Raw genomic sequence first — 19,767 nt, 5'->3', positions numbered from 1 at the left:
GGGCTGCGCTCCCTGCACCTGGGTAAGATGCTGCAGGACTGGTAGCTGGAGGGGCTCCACCACTGCTGCTGCTGTCGCCACCCTGGCCCCATGTTGTGTTGGGCCCTTCCCCTGGGCTGGTAAGCCGAGGCGTCCCGCACGGAGCGCAGCACCAGCCTCACGATGGCCAGGATGGGCCGCCGGCAGAGCGGGCAGGTGGCTCTGTGGGCAGCCCATGGCTGGATGCACTTTGTGCAGAAGGAGTGCCTGCAGGGGTCCAGCCAAGCTGTGTCAGCCGGTGGGCCCAGGCAGGTGATGCACGACTCTTCTCTGGGCACCTCTGCTGGCAGCTCCTGGTGTGGCTGGCTCATGGTGCTTGCCTCTGTCCTGCTGGGGAGATGCTTGTGCTCTGCGGGACCCTGCTCTGATGACAAGCAGGTATCAAATGCCTCCAGTCCTCAGCACCTCCCTCGCAGGTCACTGGCAGAATCTCAGAGAGCTGCAGCCCACCAGCAGCACCTTGAGGCCTTGTACTCCACCAGGAAGACCTTAATGCCTTGCCTGCAACCAGGGGAATCTCAACATCTTACATGCCACCAGAAGGACTTTGACATCTCAGGTTCCACCAGAAGGACTGGGCTGCCTCACCTGCCATCCAGAAGGAGACCTCATGACTCTTGTGTCACAGGAAGGACTGTGACGTCTCATGTGCCACCGGAATGACCGCGATGTCGCACCTTCCACTAGCAACACCTCCAAATCTCATTTTCCAGCACTAGGATCTCGAGCTCTCAAGTGCCACCAACTGGACTGGACACAGGCTGGATGCTCAGGGCACTTACGGCCAGCTGCCTTTTGTGAGGCCATAGGGTGACAGTGACTCTAGTAACATCAAAAGTCTCTTGGGGTGCCCCTGGTGGCAGCACTTAGGGATTTAATTTGACTGTTGTGTGAAAATGCTGATGTGAAATGGCTGCTCCACACTGACAAGAGCAACGTCTGCCAGGCTGGGGTCCAGGCTAGGAGCTTGGCCTTTGGCCTGGGAACTGTGCCTGGGAGCCACGGATGTCCTTGATGTGCAGCTGGACACCTGAGCATGGGGAATACCCTGAAGAGACCATTGAAGAGGACACAAGAAACTGGGGAACAATTTACCACCTGGAAAGGTGAAAGAGAGCCTGGACATGAGAAGATTGGCCCAAGGAAGTGGGAACATGCATGAGAAATCAACAGTTGTTTAAAGAACATCAGGAGCATCAGCTCTCAGGGTACCAGCCACTCCTCCACAATACCAACGTTTACAAAGTTATATGTAAACAAAATCATGCTCTCAAAATCTTTGAAATTCAGCAAAAGAGAAAATGGTCTTTCATTGCATTTTTTCATTTGACTTCTTATTTTCTTCAGCTTGTCTATGATGCAGTGTTACTTCTTGTGCTTCTTCCAAAGAGAATCCGCTCCATTGTAAGGGCTGTAACTGAGTACTTTCATATCTGCCTTCCTCAGAGCATGCAGTAAAACTAGAACATGCATTATCTGTGACCAGTTGTAACATCTCTGTTTCTGAAACAGCTTTTGACTTGAGCATCCATCCAAATATTTGCTGATTGAAGAGCCTTCTTGCATGACCTATGACTGATCAAGCATGAACAATAATACATCAGATCAGCTTAATGCACTGAAAACAATGGTATGGTCTAAGAACAATGTTATAAGGGCATGGAGAAAGAAATGTTTTCTTTTGCTGCTGAAAATGAATTGTCTTCCAATAATGTCAGTATGAGAGTGAACAGAAGCTGAAAAGAAAGCAGAGAGAGCAGCAGTGAGTAAAGCTGCTATACAAAAAAAAAAAAAAAAAAAAAAAAGCTAAGCAAAAATTCTATTATCCAAAAATTACATTATACCTTTATTACATTAAAATTACATTATAGTTCCATTGTGTAAGTGATTATGATATACAAATTTTAAATATTATAAATAATATACATCCTATATATAAAATACATACTCAAGCAGATGATGGATTTTGTTATTCATGATCACTGAACTGTGTTTTGCCTTGGGTTGCCCTCACCAAATATGATCCAGATCATGACCTGTGGATTTACTTCCTGGCTTGACCTCAGACTTGCTGTATCACCAAGAACTTGCCTGATGATCTGAGCCCTTTGTTGAGCTTTGCTACCATCTCTGGTCTGCCACGGTCACCTTGCTTCGACACTGTGGGGTCTGGGCCCTGGCTGATGATGTCCCTCCCCTTCCACCCTTGTTGCTATGCTCAGCTCCAATCTCCCCATGCTGCCACCCTCAGCTGTACCCTAACAAATGTCCCCAAAGCACAGTTGCCACTGTTGCTTTTCCAGATGACTCTGTTCAGTTTACAGCAAAGCTTAAAATATTTATGTTATATTTGTAAGGCCCTTTAAGAAGATGTGATATCAATTTCTTCTTTGTCTAATGTACTGTAGACTTTACTTACTGTGGTATATTTACATGTTTGGTTATGTATGTAGAATTTTTGGTGCTCTGTGACAAATTTACCCTGAGAATAGATCAAAATGACCAAAATCAGATTCAAAGTGACATCTGAATTCAGCTCCCCAGAAGATGCTCCTGTTTGTTATTTATATTCAAACTAAACACAGGTTGAGATCCAAACTGGAAGCTACTACTGGCACCTGATCTCAAAGGATGTACATACATACATGCACATACATCATACAATGTAGCACCATGCAGAATACTTCTGCCTTAGTAGTTCTTTTGGAGCTAAAACCAATGAATCCTAACTCTCAGACTGAGAACCCTTCTAGGAGACAGTACAATAGTAAATCTCTTTCCTGAAATGTTTTTGCTTAGGCTTAATGTATCAGCTCAATGGAGCTAGCTCAGCTCTTTAGCAGAGGTTATGTTTTGCAGACTTGAAATCCTAACTCTCCCCTTTTACCACGGAATGTACGTGTCAGATTAGTATGTCATCGTGAAGATCTCTCTAGACAGATATCTTGAGGCATGTGTTTACCCAAGACAGTCACAGGGAGGACTTGTTTGCTGAGGTGTATGTTCTTTGCTAACAGATCTGCTGCAGAGATTTTTATGTGAATGACAACTTCCTGCATTGACGAGTAGCCACTGTAGATCCTCACAGAAATGAAAATTTTATTAATTTCTCCTAAAGAATGTAAACAGGTTTCATCTTGACGCAATTTCATCTTTCTTTATGTTAAAAGTTAGATCTGTTAATGGTAAAAGATTTCCAAAACCTCCTGCAAGAAAGGGAAGTTAAATAGTTAAACCAGAGGCCAGAGCAAAACAAAATACAGATTAGCAGTGTCTTTAAGAATGACTGAAAGAATAGAGATCTTCTCAAGTTTTATTAGATCCAAAACAAACTCCAGAGAGTTTCTAAAAGAGAGAGAGAGAAAAAGAGAGAGAGAGAGGGAGAGAGAGAGAGAGAGAGAGAGAGAAGAAATTGATTCCATTATAGTCTGTGCCATTCCACTTTCCACAAGAGATTATGCTTCAAGTTTAATCAAGCTACCAAATTATGGTTGTATGGAAGTACCCAAATAAATGCATACCAAGTGGTCAATTAGTTATATACACATCCTTAGCCAAATTTGGCATTATTAAGGAAGTTACTCAAATGTAAATGCTTAAATATATCAAGAAGTTGGGATTTGGTTGTAAATTTTCCACATATGAATAAAATTTTATTCTTATTTTTTCCTAAAATATAGCCACGTGTGTGCATATATACAATAATGCAACCATGTTCTTACAGTCAGATTCCAACATCTGTAGTCATTCCTACATCTGTGATACCAAGAACTATGCTTGCAGGATGGTACAAGTTGCTCAGTTCAGAACAGGAATATGAAACTGGAGGAAGTCTACTGGCAAGTGGCTGAAAAAGCTACTGTCCGTTCTTGGAAAATAAATTATGATACAGAAACATGACAACATAGCTACTACGTTTGAACAGGGGAGCAAAAGTTTGCCTACTCCCTGAATAATGTGTGACTATAATGGAAACATTCAAGTTTGAGTCTGAAAGCTGTGGAAACACAAGGTCATTAAAAAATAAATAAAGAAATGTAAATACACACATTCCCACACATGCAAGCAGAATGCAGAAAAATAATAATAATAAAAAAAAATACAATAAACACTGAGTTGAGTTTATTTACTCGGTTTTGAATGAAAGCCAATGTCACAATTAAGAACAACATGGGCCTTGGATTGTTTTTCAAATAGGTGAGGTAGTCTTTTGGTTAAAATTAGAAGAGAAGTAGTGGTTTAAGACAATGTGTCTCAAGAAATGAGCCAGACTTTCAGAGTGCTTATGCCCCACTTAAATTTTACTTAAGCATGAGGCCTTCATTAAACCCTTAATTTTACAGGCTTTTCTGGAGGATTCTAAACTTCTAAAGTATTTGATCTAATAGTTATCCAGAGACATTTGGGTCAATAGCAGTTTTATGGATTTCAGCAAGCTTGCGGTCGTGTCCTAAATGAAAGCAATGTATTACCTAGGTACGTATGCACAATAAATATATAATATATATATAATGCATGTATTTCTCTGGAACAAAGATATATATTATATACAGCTTTTCCCCGTCTACTAAATAAGATGCTTAAGTATGCCACATCCTTTTTTTTTTTCTTCCTTATTTTTTCTTCCCAATGTGCTAAGGCAACCTATTTCAGATATGAACAATCACATTTCTGCAAGTTAACTATTACACAGTGAGTTATTAACTTTAAACACCCTTCATTCCTGAAAGCTAAGTGGTAGAAACATTTTAAGTTGGGGCAACTCCTCTTACATAAGAGAGTCTTTCTGCCAAGTAATTACCTCAGTTGGTCTTTATGTTGTAGGTGAATGTTTGTACAGAGATTTCCACTCCTCATGAAACAAAGAGCTACTGGAGAGTTCACATGCCCAGTATATGGCAAAAACAGGACCAAAGCAGTCTTGTGCTTGGTGAAACTGAAGAAAAACCTCTCCAAAAAAAGTACGGAGAAAAGGAAATCAGATGCTGAACTCTAATCCTGTCTCCTGTGGAGTCCTTCTCACTACTGCTGCTTCCAGCAAAACCAAAGATATCTTGACACCTTGCAGAAGCTCGGGAACACCTGGCTGGCTCCCAAGGGTAAGTCCAAACTTGTCTATGAGCTCATTAGAAAAGCACTAGTATATTTTTCCACCTGACTTTTCTTTTCAGTTTACCTAGAGAGGCTTTGGTCAGCGCACTTTCTGCTTCTCAGAAATTCCACCAAACAAATGCTGATATGCTTGGCCTGAAACTTAAAGTGCCAAGTTAAGCAGCTGTCCTGACGGTCTTGTGCTCCCTTGAGTGCCTGAGGTTTCTATGACCTTGCAAAAAGAATAGAAAAGACGACATAAACACACACTCCTCTATTTTTCTTTTTTTCACTGTTTTGCTGGTCTGGGGACAGCATGTACTAGCTAACAAGTTCTGCCCTCTTCTATTGTTATCCTAAATTGGTACTCTTTGGTCAGACAATTAGATCAGGCAATTAGAGGGCTCTGTTGCTAGACTCTCTTTTAACATGTATTTAGATGATGGGCAGCCTAAAAAGATTAGTGTGGGTGTCTAGCTAGATCCATACAATACAGTTTGGAATGACTCAGTCAAACTCACTTTCCTCCCCCCCCAGCCAGGAAAAAAAAATAGGAAGGAGGAACATGAGGGATTTGTCCCTCAGCTGTAGTCAGACTATTAAGGAGTTATGTCTATGAATGAACTTAGGGAAGTCTGAGAATTCTTACAGAAGAAAACCGATTTGGTCCAAAAAAAAAGAGGTGTGAGCAAATATCTTTCAGACTTTGTCTCGATTCCCACTCCCACTGGAGTAAGTGTGGATACCTGGAATTGATTTCAAAAGGAAAAAAACATGCCAGCATTTGCACAGAAATGCTATTTTTCATATACTTCAATATGAGGGGCCAAAATTCTGGCCCTTCTGTAGATTATGCAATGAAGTAACCTCCAAGGAAAGGGAAAACTGGCTGCTATGTGGATGTGGAAACATTCATTAATCACTGGATCAGTACTCTAAACATTTCCTGTTTATATCCAGAATGACACTTCTTTAAATGATACTGCCAGCTCCAATTTGGCATCGGTGTCTTATTTTGTAAAAACAAGTTGTTATCAAGTTTAACAGAAATAGAAATGTTTCCATGAAGAAAAGGATTGTGAATGGCCTTTGATTCAGACCATGCTTCAGAAAATAAACCTTCTTCAGGAGCTGGAATCTGGTCACCTCAGAATGAAAAATTGAAGGGAATGTGCTTGAAAACAATAAGTTTGGAGTTGTCCTGTATTGCACACTTAATGAGAAAAAAAAAAAAAAAAAATTATTATAGAGATTTCTACTTTACTGGCTCAGCTTATGGTAAATGAGCCTCTGATGGATGTGCTGTTAAACAGAAACTGCAGTTGTACTGCTCACACACCCAGAAACATCCGTTCTGATTCTTGTTTGTCACTCACACTCTTTCAAAATTGCCATGATCAACAATTCTCTCTTTTTTATTTTTTTTCTTTTCCTCAGACCTAAATTTACCTCCTATTGTGGTCGGGACCCTAATAACACAGAGAATTCTGCATATCTGAGGCCACTGCAAGAATGTATAGGCAGATTTTGCAGGGAGAGAGAGAGACAGAGAGAATGGGGGAAGGAAAAATGAAAAAAAAAAAAAAGACAAACCTTTCAATATTTCATTTCTACCTGTCATCTTCAGTGTGGCAAGGCCAGGCTTCTAAGAGTGCATGTATAATACCAAATTCCTATGCTAGGAAACAAAGAACTTTGGTTCTGAGTTTAAGTGGCACAAAATAACTGTGCCAATTCTCTTAAACTCTTTTGCCCTCCAAAACAGGTTGGCTGAATCCAAATTACCAATTAGGACAGATTCCAAGGAGCATGCCTGGGAACTGTCTGTGGGAGCCCCACTTGGCCGCCACATGGTAATTACAAGTGTCATCCTGATACTGGTGTATCCACCTCCTCTTCCCCAGCTCGTACCTAGCTGGGGAAGAACCTACACAGTAGGATGCTGTGGTAGTAGCAAGTTACACATACCCTAACAAAGATGTGGCTTACATGGAAAAGGGAAAGGCCTTTTTGCCTTTTTTAGAGAAGACAAGAAACACACCAAGACTTCATATTTTTTTCCTCGTCTGTGTGTCTGAGCCACCAAATCAATGCATGAAAACACCGTTCCCAAATCTCAAACTCTTTCCCTTGGAAAATGGGCGGGTGGCTAATTCATTAGACGTGGTTCTTAAAATATTGTATGTACCAGAACACTATGCATGTTAATTTCTTATCTGTTTTACTGCTTCAGCACCTGAAAATAACAGGCTCTCATAGCATATAAACTGCTGGTGGAAATGTGAGTTTCTTGTCATATTTTGTGTGAGCTGTAATTCTTAGGGTTGAGTTGCAAGGTAAAACCTATTTAGCAGCCTCAGCAGAAAATTGTTCTAGATGCTTCAGTGTTTTGGCATTTCTAAATCAAGTCAGGAAAAAAAAAAAAAAAAAAGAAAGAAAAGAGTTAAGAAGGCTGTAGTTTCATCCAAGCAAATTCAGTTCAGTCCAGAGAAACTGTTTGCAGGTCAGTTGGTCGTACCAAAGAATGCTATAGAATAACTTAATCTGGTGCTGTCTGTTAAGTGTTTATACGTTCACGTCCCTGGCCAGCAGAGGAACTGTAAAACTTTGGCTTTCTGTTCAGGCTGTCCTGATGTATATTACCCACAACAAAGTATTCATCCTTTTCCTATACAACACTGCCTTGTTCTGTGGCAGGGCCAGAAATGTAGGAATGTGGATCCCAGCCAAGTTGGTAGGGAGAGAATTCCCTCGACCTGGAGGACTCCAGCCCTCTCCATGTCTGCATCTTTTGTTCAGCGTGTTGGGCCATTTGTAGTGCATGCTCCTCCATTCTGCCCGCAGCTGCTATCCCCCCTCCTGCATCTGCATTCCCACAGGCGGCCTGGGTGGCCACGCTGGGTTTGTGCATTGTGGGGTAGCCAGGATGTGGCTAATGAGAGGGCAAATGTGGGGAAGGCCAGGACTTGGCTATATGTGCATAATATCAAGTCAGTCAGTGTTCACAGGCTGAGAATACCACAGTGTCTGAGCTAAGGGAAGCTCTTTGTTTGCTTTTCCTTGCAGTAGTGACTAGGTTACTTAAGCCTAATAGAAGACTCTTTATTTTACGCTCTGTGAGCCTGAGCCATCACAAAACAATTACAGAAAGCCTATAGGAGTTGTCCTCTCTAGCTCCTCCCAGGAAGGGCAGCTGAGAATGATTCCTGATGAATAAACTCCATAGTTCCCAAAGAGGGTTGTGTTCCATGAGCTCTAAGCGTTTCCTTCTGTTTCAAACTCACTCAGAAGGAGAGATGAGTTTCAGGTGAGGTAGTGGTGGTAGAAGAACAGACATTTTACACATCTTCATCAGCGGGAAGTTCCTGCCTGCCCTTCTCTTATTGTAACCTTAGGAAATGTTCACACAGGGTCCTCCCTGAGGGTGAAGTCAGCTGCAGAGCAGCAGGGCTCTGGACTCTTGTTTGATACAGAGATGGAGTTTTACTTCAGAGTTCTCCTTGGAGGCTGAATGCAACAATTCCTGGGAAGTTTAGGGTTAAAGAAGTGAGTGTTTTTTTCTGTTATAAAGACAGGAATTACTGTGAATTTAGCCTGTGACTCTGGGTCCAGGTGTTAAAACTGACCAAGGCCCACCTCTCATACCAAATTCAGTGGTAGTTTACAAAGGAATTAAGCTAATCAGCAAGGATTTAAATGACATCTTTTTCCAAAGTCTGTTTATATTATCTGCTTTAATCATACTTTCATTGGGCCAGAAAATAATAACATTGTAATAACATTGTGCCAGATAAGCCACTTTAAAAACAGGAAGAAATTGAAATTATAAACACTGAACTGGCAGAGAAGAAGACCACTAGAGATTGCCCAAATGGTGCCGCAGTGTCTGCAGACATTGCAGGGAGACAATAGGAGACAATACAAGGGGTTAGAAATGGGATCTAGAGGGGAGGGTGTTTGTTCAGAAGATGAAGATCACAGCCTCTGAGATTTGTATTTGATGAGCCTTATTTTTAAAATTATTTAAGCATCTAAGGAGCCAGGTTGGAGTCTGTGGGACTTCACACATAAGCTGGGAATCTAGGTGCTTTTGAGATCTTACTAGTCACCATTCTGCTGCTTTACATACTGTAAGAGTCTGGCTTTTTGAGCCTGATTTCTCAAAAGTGCTTGGCATTCACTGAGGGATGAAACAATGAAGCTTGAGGAGAGCCCCAGAGCCTGCAAGCATTGAGGATCCTCCATATAGATGCACACTGGTGAAATATGGATATTCTGTCCTCTGCCTCAGTGCTCCCACGACCCGTTACTTAAAATTCCTCAGACCATACATAGTCTTTGACCTCTGTGAGATTGCTCCAATAAGTAATGGTTTGTTGCCAGCTTTTTAATTATCCTTTCTACCCTGCAAGGGTGTTTTGATGCATAATTTGAGTTTGTAAATTGTTTTGGCAGGAAAGTGCTCTGACAAGCAATATGTTGTGTGCTGCAGTGCTTGGTTTTAGTCCAAAGAGAGAAAAGCAGCAGAAAGGAGGTAGGGATTTTATTTTATCCTCTGCATTCCTGAATCCATTTAGCATGTAGCTAAAAGGGCCCAGAAATCTCCAGATGTTAGACAACCTGTGAATATGCTTAGCTGCTCTTTATGAAAGTGCATTGGAATTTTTCTCATGCCATTAATTTCTGCAGGTCCAACACATTTAGTGTCCTGAGAACTGAGAGAGAAGGAACAGTAAAGTTCAGACTGAATAATCCAGATTCAGGAGATGCTTCCAGTTATAAAGGTTGGAGAAGTCCTGACACCTTCACCTCTTTGGACATTTGCAATTGCAGTGAGTGGATTAGTTCACAAGGGATAGGAAAGGATGCTTAGTTCTTTGTACTGTATGATGGAGGAGATATGAAAGTTTGTGCAAGGGGAGTACTGTCCACAGCAAACAACCTCTGACTCTTTATGTAGTTATTAGCTAACTTCTTTAACTTAAAATTTTATCTTAGTTAAAGGGGAACCTTGGAAGTTTGGAGTTTGTACATTCTTGCATCATTTTAATGGGCTTAGGAGGAGATGTGTTTAAACTGTCTATGGAGCTCAGAGATCCAAGGACTGGCTGTTTCTTTTTTATTATTATTATTTTTTTTTTTTTAATGGTAATTCAAACACTTGGTTCTTCTTTGGTTTTGTGCTTAACCAATCCCAACTATTACGTGCACAGAGATTGCTGCTGCCAGTAGTTGAATCTTCTGCTTATTTGCTATATGACAGAATGAAGAAGGACAATGGCAAGAGAAGGAAGCCTGATTTATTGCCTTTCTTCTCAGCTTTGAAGAGCTCAGATGATTTGTAGCACAAATAAAGAGAAAACTGCTTTGGGAGAATGATCAGAGGGGAATGAGCTTGTACATGGGGGCATACAGACATGTATGTTAGATTGGAACTTTATTACATTTTATATGTGTGCATATATATGTATATAAATACATGTGCACACACATTAAAGTAGCAGTGTGACTGATAATGTCTGTGCAAGGAAAAGCAGGAATTCATAGCTATCATAGCTATCTACAATACCGATAGCCTGCAGATGAGCTAGTCACTCCACACTTCCTTGGAGTCAATGGTGAGAACCATTAGCAGAACACAATTCATCATATCGTCTGAAATGAATCACATTTTTAAAAGCCTTTTCGTCTCTATTGCATATAGAGGAGCATAAAGCAACCTCTTGGTCTGCAGAGAGATATTGCACAAGGTGTAACATGAAATGAGATGAATCCCTCCTTTCCTGTATGAGCTCTCCAGTGTATTCCACATACATTTTACCATATTATATGTTGCTTATGAAGCTTTTTGTGTGCATGGCATGTTTTCTTGCCAAAAGCCAATTGGTAAACCTGATCTGAATCCAACTGAGGATTATAACAGATTTCTCGATAAGACAACCCCAGTATGTACTGCAGAGGGTAACAATTTCTCAAATGCAGTGTTCAGTCTAAGAGATCTTCAGTTTTTGGAAGCTTCTTTATAGAATTAAGTTAGTTTATTGATCCAGATTATAAAATGATCCCACAGATATTACTCTTAGCACAACTTAGAGAGCTCTTACCTGTACTATGGGGGAAGGGACAGAAATCTCTTAAACCAATATTTCTGCTTTAATTTATGTTTGGAGAGAAAGTGTAAAGTACTGGTCTAGCACACAGTTGTTGCATGCTGAATGATTTACTTCTTTTTTTCTTTTTTCTTTTTTTTTATATTCTCCAGGAGGAGTTAAACTCTGTAATGTAAATGTGCACATATCAGTAGCATAGGCACTGACTAAAATTGTTATATGACATCATGCATGTCTCTGAACTGCTTAGGAGAGTTCAGGTTCATATTATAAAGGAAAACATCAGATGACACCAGCCTGGTTAAAAGTCTTTTGCCTATTTGTACACAGAGATAGGGGCATGGCTGAAACTCAGGGGTTATCTGAGGTACTCAGATCCACTCTACCGTCATGATGTCAGCATCAAACATCAGATGCTGAGGTGCCCATGTCAGAAGTCTATCTGTCTTAACTCCCTGTGTAGTTAGTGGAGAGAGAGAGGGATACCCTCTGAGATCAGTTCAGATTCAGATTTAAACTGCTGTCTATAGATGCCTCTCTCAGCTGACTGTAGAGGGATCCTGTAGTGACTAAGCACTGAGTGTAGGTGCTCTGGCTACATGGATCAATGCAGGTACTATTGCTCTTGGCCCCTTGGTAGTTACTGTATGGCACTCGTAAGGCCCATAGGAAGTCCAGAATCAGATTTGCATTTGGTAAGCATGTTTTTCCTTAGTTACTGTAGCACGGATTTATCAGTCAGCAGCATTTTTCTATGTTTGCTCTTAATCTAAGGATCCCTTTCCTGAGAGTGCTGACAGAAGGTACATGGATAGATTTCCAGGCTGCACTACGTAGAGAAAGCAGTGCTTACAATCAGTTCATTAACTCCACTTGCATTAGGTACTTACACAGCGGATGTTTACTTGCTGTCTTGGCCGTAGTTGTAATGGTAAGTGGTTGCTAGGAGGCAGGAATGGATTAATTCTAAACAGAAAGGCAAGAGAAGAATCAGCTTTTGAAAGGGAAAATTTGTGTCCCCTTAAAAAGAGCAGAATGACATGTAAGTACTTTGTCGTCTAGGAAAAAAAAAAAAAAAGGCAAAATAAAACAGAACAGAACAAAAAATAAAAACATATAAAACATGACATCCAGATAACCACCTGCAAAAAACATATAAAACATGACTTCCAGATAACCACCCCCAAACCTGGTGGAATGGTGGAATTGCTAGGGAAAATCTGAAGATGTAACACAGAGAATATATCAAATCTGCAGGGTCCTGCTGTCATGTTTTCAGTTTTGATGTTGCAGTGAAAAAAAAAAAAAAAAAAAAGAAAAAAAAAAAAAGACAATGCTGTCTTGGCTGAAGTTGCAAAGAACAAACAGAGGTTCTGTCACATCTACTAGTCTGATTTTTGAGTATGGTGATGTGTTGTCAGCATCTGATGCATTGGACCTAAGAACATATTTTTCTCTTTTGATAAATTCTGTAAATGGTTTCAGACAAAAGGGTATGATATCCTATTTGGAAACAAACACTATGTTTTTTTTGTTCATTCTGGCGGTTGTGTAAGGAAGATCTAGAATGAGGAAGTTGAGGAAGTTTCTGCTAAATAGTCTTTTTAGATTTTTTAAAGTGAGAATATTCTCAGAAGTATTTTTTTTCTGTTGTTTGCTTGTTTGCTTTGTTTGGTTTTTGGATGGTTACATGGTTGTTTTTTGAAGGCGTTCTGTAGTGCTGGAGAGTGCACAGCTCCACCAGAGAATAGGAAGGCACTGTAACAACACTGATGGAATGAATTCAAAGACAGAGTTCTACAAATCTTACCTCTTCCAGCACATTTGTGAAGGGAAACAGAATTTCACTGAGACAATTGGGTGCTCTTTGCTGTTACTGAAAATGAAAAGAAGCTGTTGCTGGTAGTATCTATATTTTATGGGTCCCCTAGTATGAGATCATAGAATCATAGAATCACTTAGGTTAGAAAAGACCTTTAAGATCACTAAATCCTATGGAGGTAAAGGAGAGGTCAAGAGAAGGGCCACTAACATGTTTAAAAGACTAGAGCATCTCTCCATGAGGAGAGGCTGAGAGATCTGAGACTCTTCAGCCTGAAAGAGAAGGCTTAGGACAGACCTCATCAATGTTTATAAATACTTGAGCAACAGCCTCTTTCCAGTGATGCTCAGCAACAGAATAAGAGACAGTGGGCACAAACTGAAACACAGGAGGCTCTGTCTGAACACCAGGAGACACTTCTTTACTATGTGGGTGACAGGAACAGGTTGCCCATGGAGGTGGTGGGTTCTCCCTCCTTGGAGATATTCAAAAGGCTTCTGGACATGGTCTGGGTCAAATGGTTCTAATTAGTCCTGCTTCAGAGGAGATGCTGGACAAGATGCCCTCCAGAGTTCCCTTCTAACACCAGCTAATCTGTGATGCTGTGTATGTGGGCCTGGAGAGCAGCTGTGGATTTGTGGTTGTCACAGCTCAAGAGAAAGAAGCTGTTCTTGTACACATGACAAGAGATCAGTGGGGAAGATATCACTTTCAGCTTATCCTTCTCTGAATTTTGGGGTAATTAACACACAGGCTAGCACTAATGCTTGCAAGACTTGGGTCTGTGGAACAAACCAAACCACGTTCCTCCTAGGCAGGGGGAATAACAGAGAAAAAAAATGTTTCATTGTTACTGGTATTTGTTTGCACAACCATGAGCCAGCTTCTTTTGGCTTCTTTTCAGCTACCAGCAATCATCCCAGGCTGCCAGTAACCTGGTTTGGGTTCAGCTGATCTTTTGTTTACTTGTTACTTTAAGTGCCATAGACACAGAAGGTTAAAAAAGCAAAGGAGAAAAATTTAATAGCAAGGATGAGTAAGAGTCAATATCATTAGATTTTATTTCACGTGTGAGGTGCTCGTAACACAGCGTGTTTGGTAAACACCTGGCCTAGCTTCCCCTACTGTGTCATACTTGAGAGAAGTCCTTCCTCAAAAGAGGTAGCCCATGATCCAGGACACGTAGCAGTAATGAGTCCTGATGTTTTTCATGAGTGACCTTAGATTCTTTCCAGACTTCCTTCCTTGCAAATTCACCAGATAAATAGTAGGCCATAATTCTGCCTATTTGATAGGAAAAATAGGATACATTTTCAAATAAGCTGATATTGCACTTGTTTAGATTCAGCAGGAGAAGAGAGTTCCTGTGAAAATAATTTAGGGATAAATCATTTTCAGGACCCTACTAAGAGGGCATGACAATCTTATTATCGGAAGTAGAGTAAATGTTGTAGAACATCTTAGGTAGTTAAAAGAATGTCTTGGTGATCTCTAAGAGATGGAGTTGTGTATGGCTGAAGTAACTCTGCAGGCTGACACAACTCTGCTTTTACATTCATCTGCTCTCAGCAGTTGCAGGTTTTGTTCTCCTGGATCATATCTGCAGCCTTTGCAACAGTAGGAGCTCTTCAGCATGATACACATGCCACATCCGAAATTGTATTCCAAGACCTTCCCAGTCAGTTGTGGCAAGGTTCCCTAATAAAGAGTCTCTTTGAAGAGTGGGCAGAAGAGGTAAATGTTACGTGGGCCTCTGTTTTTAAAACTAATTCTTTTTTATATACCTAATATGGCAAATCTGGTCTCTGTGTAGGAACTGAGAACAGAAAAGTTACTAAGGTTTGTGGAGGATAAATGTTTCCTGTTGGTATTTTAAAGAATACAGTAGAAGCCTTAAAATAAAATACCAGCCCAAGAAGTTCTTTAAATAGCACAGGGAATATGATGAGCTCTGAGTCCACCAGAAACAACACAGGAAGAGGAAAGCCAGGGAACAGACTGTTGGTGGCAGGAATGATGGTGGGACAAGTTATTTCTCCAAATATCAACACACGTTTGACCCTGATATAAGTAGACTCTCACTAATAAAGAGGAAAGTCTACCACAATGGATTATACTCTTCTAATTATGGAGCCCGTCCTATGATAACAGACAGAAACCGCATGCTCGCCCAGGTTTCGATGTCTTGCTGCATGTGTAGATTTGATAGTAAGCTTCCAGACAAATAAGCAGAAAGCAGAATGGTGCCTTGTAGAAAGGAACAATGAAGGAAAATTTTGTCTTGCTCTTTTACTTGAACACATTGCTCCACTAACAAAAACAGAACAAAACAAACAAACAAACAAAAAAGTGATTCTGGCTACTTTTTATAGAAATTTTGGCTTATAAACTCAGCATTGAGCTTCAACACCATTTATGTGCTGGACAGAAATTACTCTTGCTATCAGAGATTATAGTTCAGTCCTACAACTACAGCAGTATTCAACATTATAGGGAAAAAAACTCAATCTTGTCACTGATACAATGTTGCTGTTAAAAACACTGCAGAGTCCAGCTCCCTCCCATTTGTCTGTTGATCTTTATGGGTGTTGCCTCACAGAATTAGTTGATAATCTCATTATAGTTAATCCTGTTTTCTCCTTTTACAAAACAATCTTGTTGTGACTGACTGAGCTTCCTTTTCTTCCTATTTCTCTTTTTCCTTAGTTATTTCAGAGATGTTCTCTAGAAAACACGAACTCAGGGTGAATGCATATCCTGTTTAGTGGCTACAACTCCAGACTCATCAATCTCATCTACTGTCCCTATCAATAATTATTTTCTTTGAGCCAAACAACGTACAAATATAATCCGTAGCTCCTTTATGTTCAATTCACCAGTGTGCATAATTGCTCTATTTTGAAGCAATTAAGACTTCTCAAATGACATTTGGGGTTTACATTATCTTTTATACCTTTAAAAAGTGGTCTCTTTGACGAGGTTTCTTTACCAGTGCAAAATACAAATGGCTTATAAAATTGCAATTGCCTACAAATATTTTTGGCCCTTAGATACAAAGGTGCTTAATAAAGTAGATTCACTTAATCCAAGACATTTCTAAAGCATAACTAATGATGAATACATTTGTGCTCACCAGCAGCTGTTAGTGAGTTTACTAAAAGCATGTAAATGTTGTTTTGGTGTGTACAAGCATTAGAAGTATGCACACAGTAAACATAACTCTAAACAGCAGTTTAGGAAGGTGAAAACCTTCCTAGCAGGAAGGTGATAATCACATTGCATCTACCTGTTTATTCTGCCAAATGCTAACTATATTCAACAATAGTATACTTGAATTGGAGAGGATTTGCACAGACATGCTTTGTGTTTTTTGTTTTCCTTATTTAGTGCTTGTGAAAAGTGCTAAAGAAACCAAAGCTTTTATTTTTATTTATATGACATGGACAGTGAATAATCCCATTTCCTGAGTTTGTTTTAATCAGCTAATCCTATTTGGGAATAACGACTTTCAAAAGTAGAGAAGACACTTCAGTACACCCTACTTACCACAGGAGGTTTGGGAGGTAAAGAAAGCTCAGAAATTTACTACTGATTACTTTTATGTAGTTATAAAAACTATAATGTAGTTAGTTATACTGTAATTCTTCATTATTAGTTGTGCTAGAATTTCTGCACTAAATGAGGCAAGGATTGTAGGAGAAAGCAGTGTCTCATTTTGTTTCAGCCTGGAAAGAACAGATAAGCATTTTGGGCATGTACCAAGATTAGTTCCACTCAAAAATCTTGCCTTTAAACTTTTGGACCAAAAAGTATGCAACAAGGATATTTACAACCTCAATACTAAATATGGCTTAGTTATATTGTACATGACAAAACAATTTCAGCATAGTTACACAAGCTGTCATTTCATTATTAAAGGGTATCTCAGGACTGCCTGCCCAGAACTGCCACGTAAAGCAATGAGTGTTGTTCATTCCTTAAGATTATTTTGCATTCAGCAACACCTTGGTCTGAATCCACCAAGCAGACTATTCTTGCCAGGAACATTTTTCACTCTGAATAGGAAAGATCATCTGATTGTGGCAATGAAGAAGTACTGTGATTGTTACCGGGGAGAGAATGGAGAGGGAAAAGGTGTGAGCACAGACCCTAAGGACAATTAAGCACCTATATGCTGGTGCCCACATATCATGTGGCAGCATTGGTAACATACCATGTTAACAATAAGAACTTCTACAACAGAGTCACTTACCCTGTAGCTGTCAAGCTGCTTAAAATCTTTCAGTGTCTGACTTATGCCTATAAACTTTTGGCTTCTGATGTTTCGGCCATTAGAGGCATTAGGCTTCTGCACTAGGCTTCAACTCAGAACTCAGACAGAAATAGGTGGTCCATGTATATGGAGGAGCAGTGTTTAACTCCATACTCCAAATTAATTAAAGAGGAAAGAATTTAAATTGGATCCTGCCATCTCCTAGCTGAACACTCGAGTCACTGCGTTCTGACATGTTCCACATAGATCTGTTTCAAACTTTTCTGTTCAAGTTTTTCTTCTTCTCATAAAACACAGAAATACTGCTTGGAGCAGGGATAGTAATCCCAGTGCTCCTAAATGGTGTCTTCAGCATCAAGAGACAGAAGGAGAATGCCCAAGGAAGTCACCAGCCCTGGAAGTATCTAAAAAACATGTAGGTGTGGTGCTTAGGGACAAGATTTAGTGTTAGACTTGGCAGTGTTAGGTTAGACTTGGTGATCTTGGAGGTCTTTTCCAATGTAAATGATTCTAGGATTCTAGGAAGCAGTTTTCTTTTTCTTGCCCAAAGACTATTTCAGTAATTCATATGGAGAGGGTTAACTTCTACAGGAGAAACAGAAAAAAATATATAAATAAAAATATTACCCCACTTGACAACAGAGCACACATAGAAAAATCTGTTCAAACCAGAGGAGGTCTTAGGTCACAGTCTTGGTACTTTGATTAACAAGTTATTAAGTTATCAGGGTTTTTAATGAGAACAGCTGATCTGGCCACAAGTGTGTCCAGAGAAGATGTTGATAAGCAGAAACAGGAGGTACACGTACACAGACCCCCTTGCATGTGACACGAAACACATTTCCCAGTAAGTGGTACCAGTGTCAGGGACAGGGGGGCTATGACAAACCCGGTAAATACACATCCTCCTGTCATTTCCTCTCGGTCAGCTCTAAGCCCTCCTGGATCAGTGTGCTGGCTTCTAGGATGCCTGTTGTTTGGTCTGACATAGACAAAAGATGTTGTGTGAAGCACTTGGGTGTTTAGCCAAAGCCTGTTATTTCTCTCTAGGTGAAGAAGGACTCACACATTATCAATGCTGAGTGTTATAGTATTCACCCTCAGTGATGTTCCCAAAGATTTACAGCTGTGGAAACATTAAAACTGAGACCAGCCCACGTAATTTCCATGCTAACACCTTTCTCTCTACAAGATCTTTTTCTCCCTACTAATCTGTTGTCTTGCTGAAATGATTTGTATATAGGGGGCAGATTTGTATTCAAGTATCTTGTGGTGGTATTAATGTATAATAATTTACAATAAGAATCCATTAGAATTGCATCTATTAAAATGGCATAGGAAGTGTCCCAAGTACTTATCCATTTCAGAATTTTCTTCATTTTCACTAGTGTCTCTCCTTTATAATCTGAGAGCTTTTGTAGTGCACAATGTTAGCAGAGCATATTCCCTGGCTACTTCATGATGCTGGCACGCAAGGTAAAGGTTTTTCCAGATAAATCCTCTTCCTTCTGCTGCCCTCTTGCTAATGCTGGCCTGTTTTCCTCACCTCTGTTTACTTTTACCTGTAAGAGTCATACTAAACTCTGCACTGTTGGGCAGTCTTGGGATAGAGCCGAGGAAACACTGGACTGTTCTTTCCCATGCAGCCCTAGGAAATAAATGCTTTGAGATGCTCTTTGTGTGCAATTTTGGAGTATAACTTGATCCAGGGCTTCATAGAAAGACTTTGTAAAATCTTCCATATCCCACTAACCTGTTAGCAGTTTTGAGATAATGATGCAACAGGGCATTTCAGAATGGACCTGTTTTAATTCTTTTATCAAATCCATCTTTGTTCAACAAAGATACTGAATGGAAATTCAATTTAAAATTTGCTCATATAATTTGCTGAATCAGTACCTTAAATAAGGCCTTCTTTTTCTTCACACTGCTCTATTTCCTACTTTGTAGATGCAAAGGTGGCATCTCGACAGCAGGAAAGCATCAACTTGATGCCATGCCCTGAGATTACAAACAATGGAACTGGAGAAAGCAACATTCTGAAGAGAAATTCCAAGTCACTCTTTCCTCATAAGGGTTAAATTAGACCTATAGCAGCAATACCACCCTGAGACATGCATAGGCAGACACGGACAGATATATAGAGAAAGAGCATTCATGCTCATTTCACTTAAAAGAATGCATAGGTTTTTTGTTGGTGGTGGTTTTGTTGTTTTTGTTTTTTTGCTTTACAGGAATTCTCACAGACTTCGAGACGCGACATTGATGAGAGCATGCTGTCTGTTGCCTAAACAATTTCAATTGATTTTATTAAGAAAAAGAAATCTTGGAATAGCATCTGCTTTAAAAGACAATATCTCTCTTTCTTATTCTGACATAATAAGTGCTGACAGAAAAGAGCACTGAATGCATCTTCTGTGAGACGTCTCAAG

At 40.1% G+C, this 19,767-nt stretch overlaps 1 protein-coding gene across 1 annotated transcript in view; it reads left to right on the top strand.

Annotated features, from left to right (window-relative positions):
- Positions 1-4,869: 4,869 nt before the first annotated feature.
- LOC309889912 (leukemia inhibitory factor receptor-like) overlaps positions 4,870-19,767 on the top strand; it is a 90,322-nt gene continuing 75,424 nt past the window's right edge. The window contains exon 1 of the mRNA XM_082783116.1: positions 4,870-5,138. The gene's annotated coding sequence lies outside the window, so the exon portion shown is untranslated. The remainder of the gene's footprint in view (positions 5,139-19,767) is intronic.

Source organism: Aythya marila (assembly GCF_965140915.1).
Source record: "Aythya marila genome assembly, chromosome: Z".
NCBI classification, from domain to species: domain Eukaryota; kingdom Metazoa; phylum Chordata; class Aves; order Anseriformes; family Anatidae; genus Aythya; species Aythya marila.
This window is presented reverse-complemented; position numbering and strand designations above follow the sequence as displayed.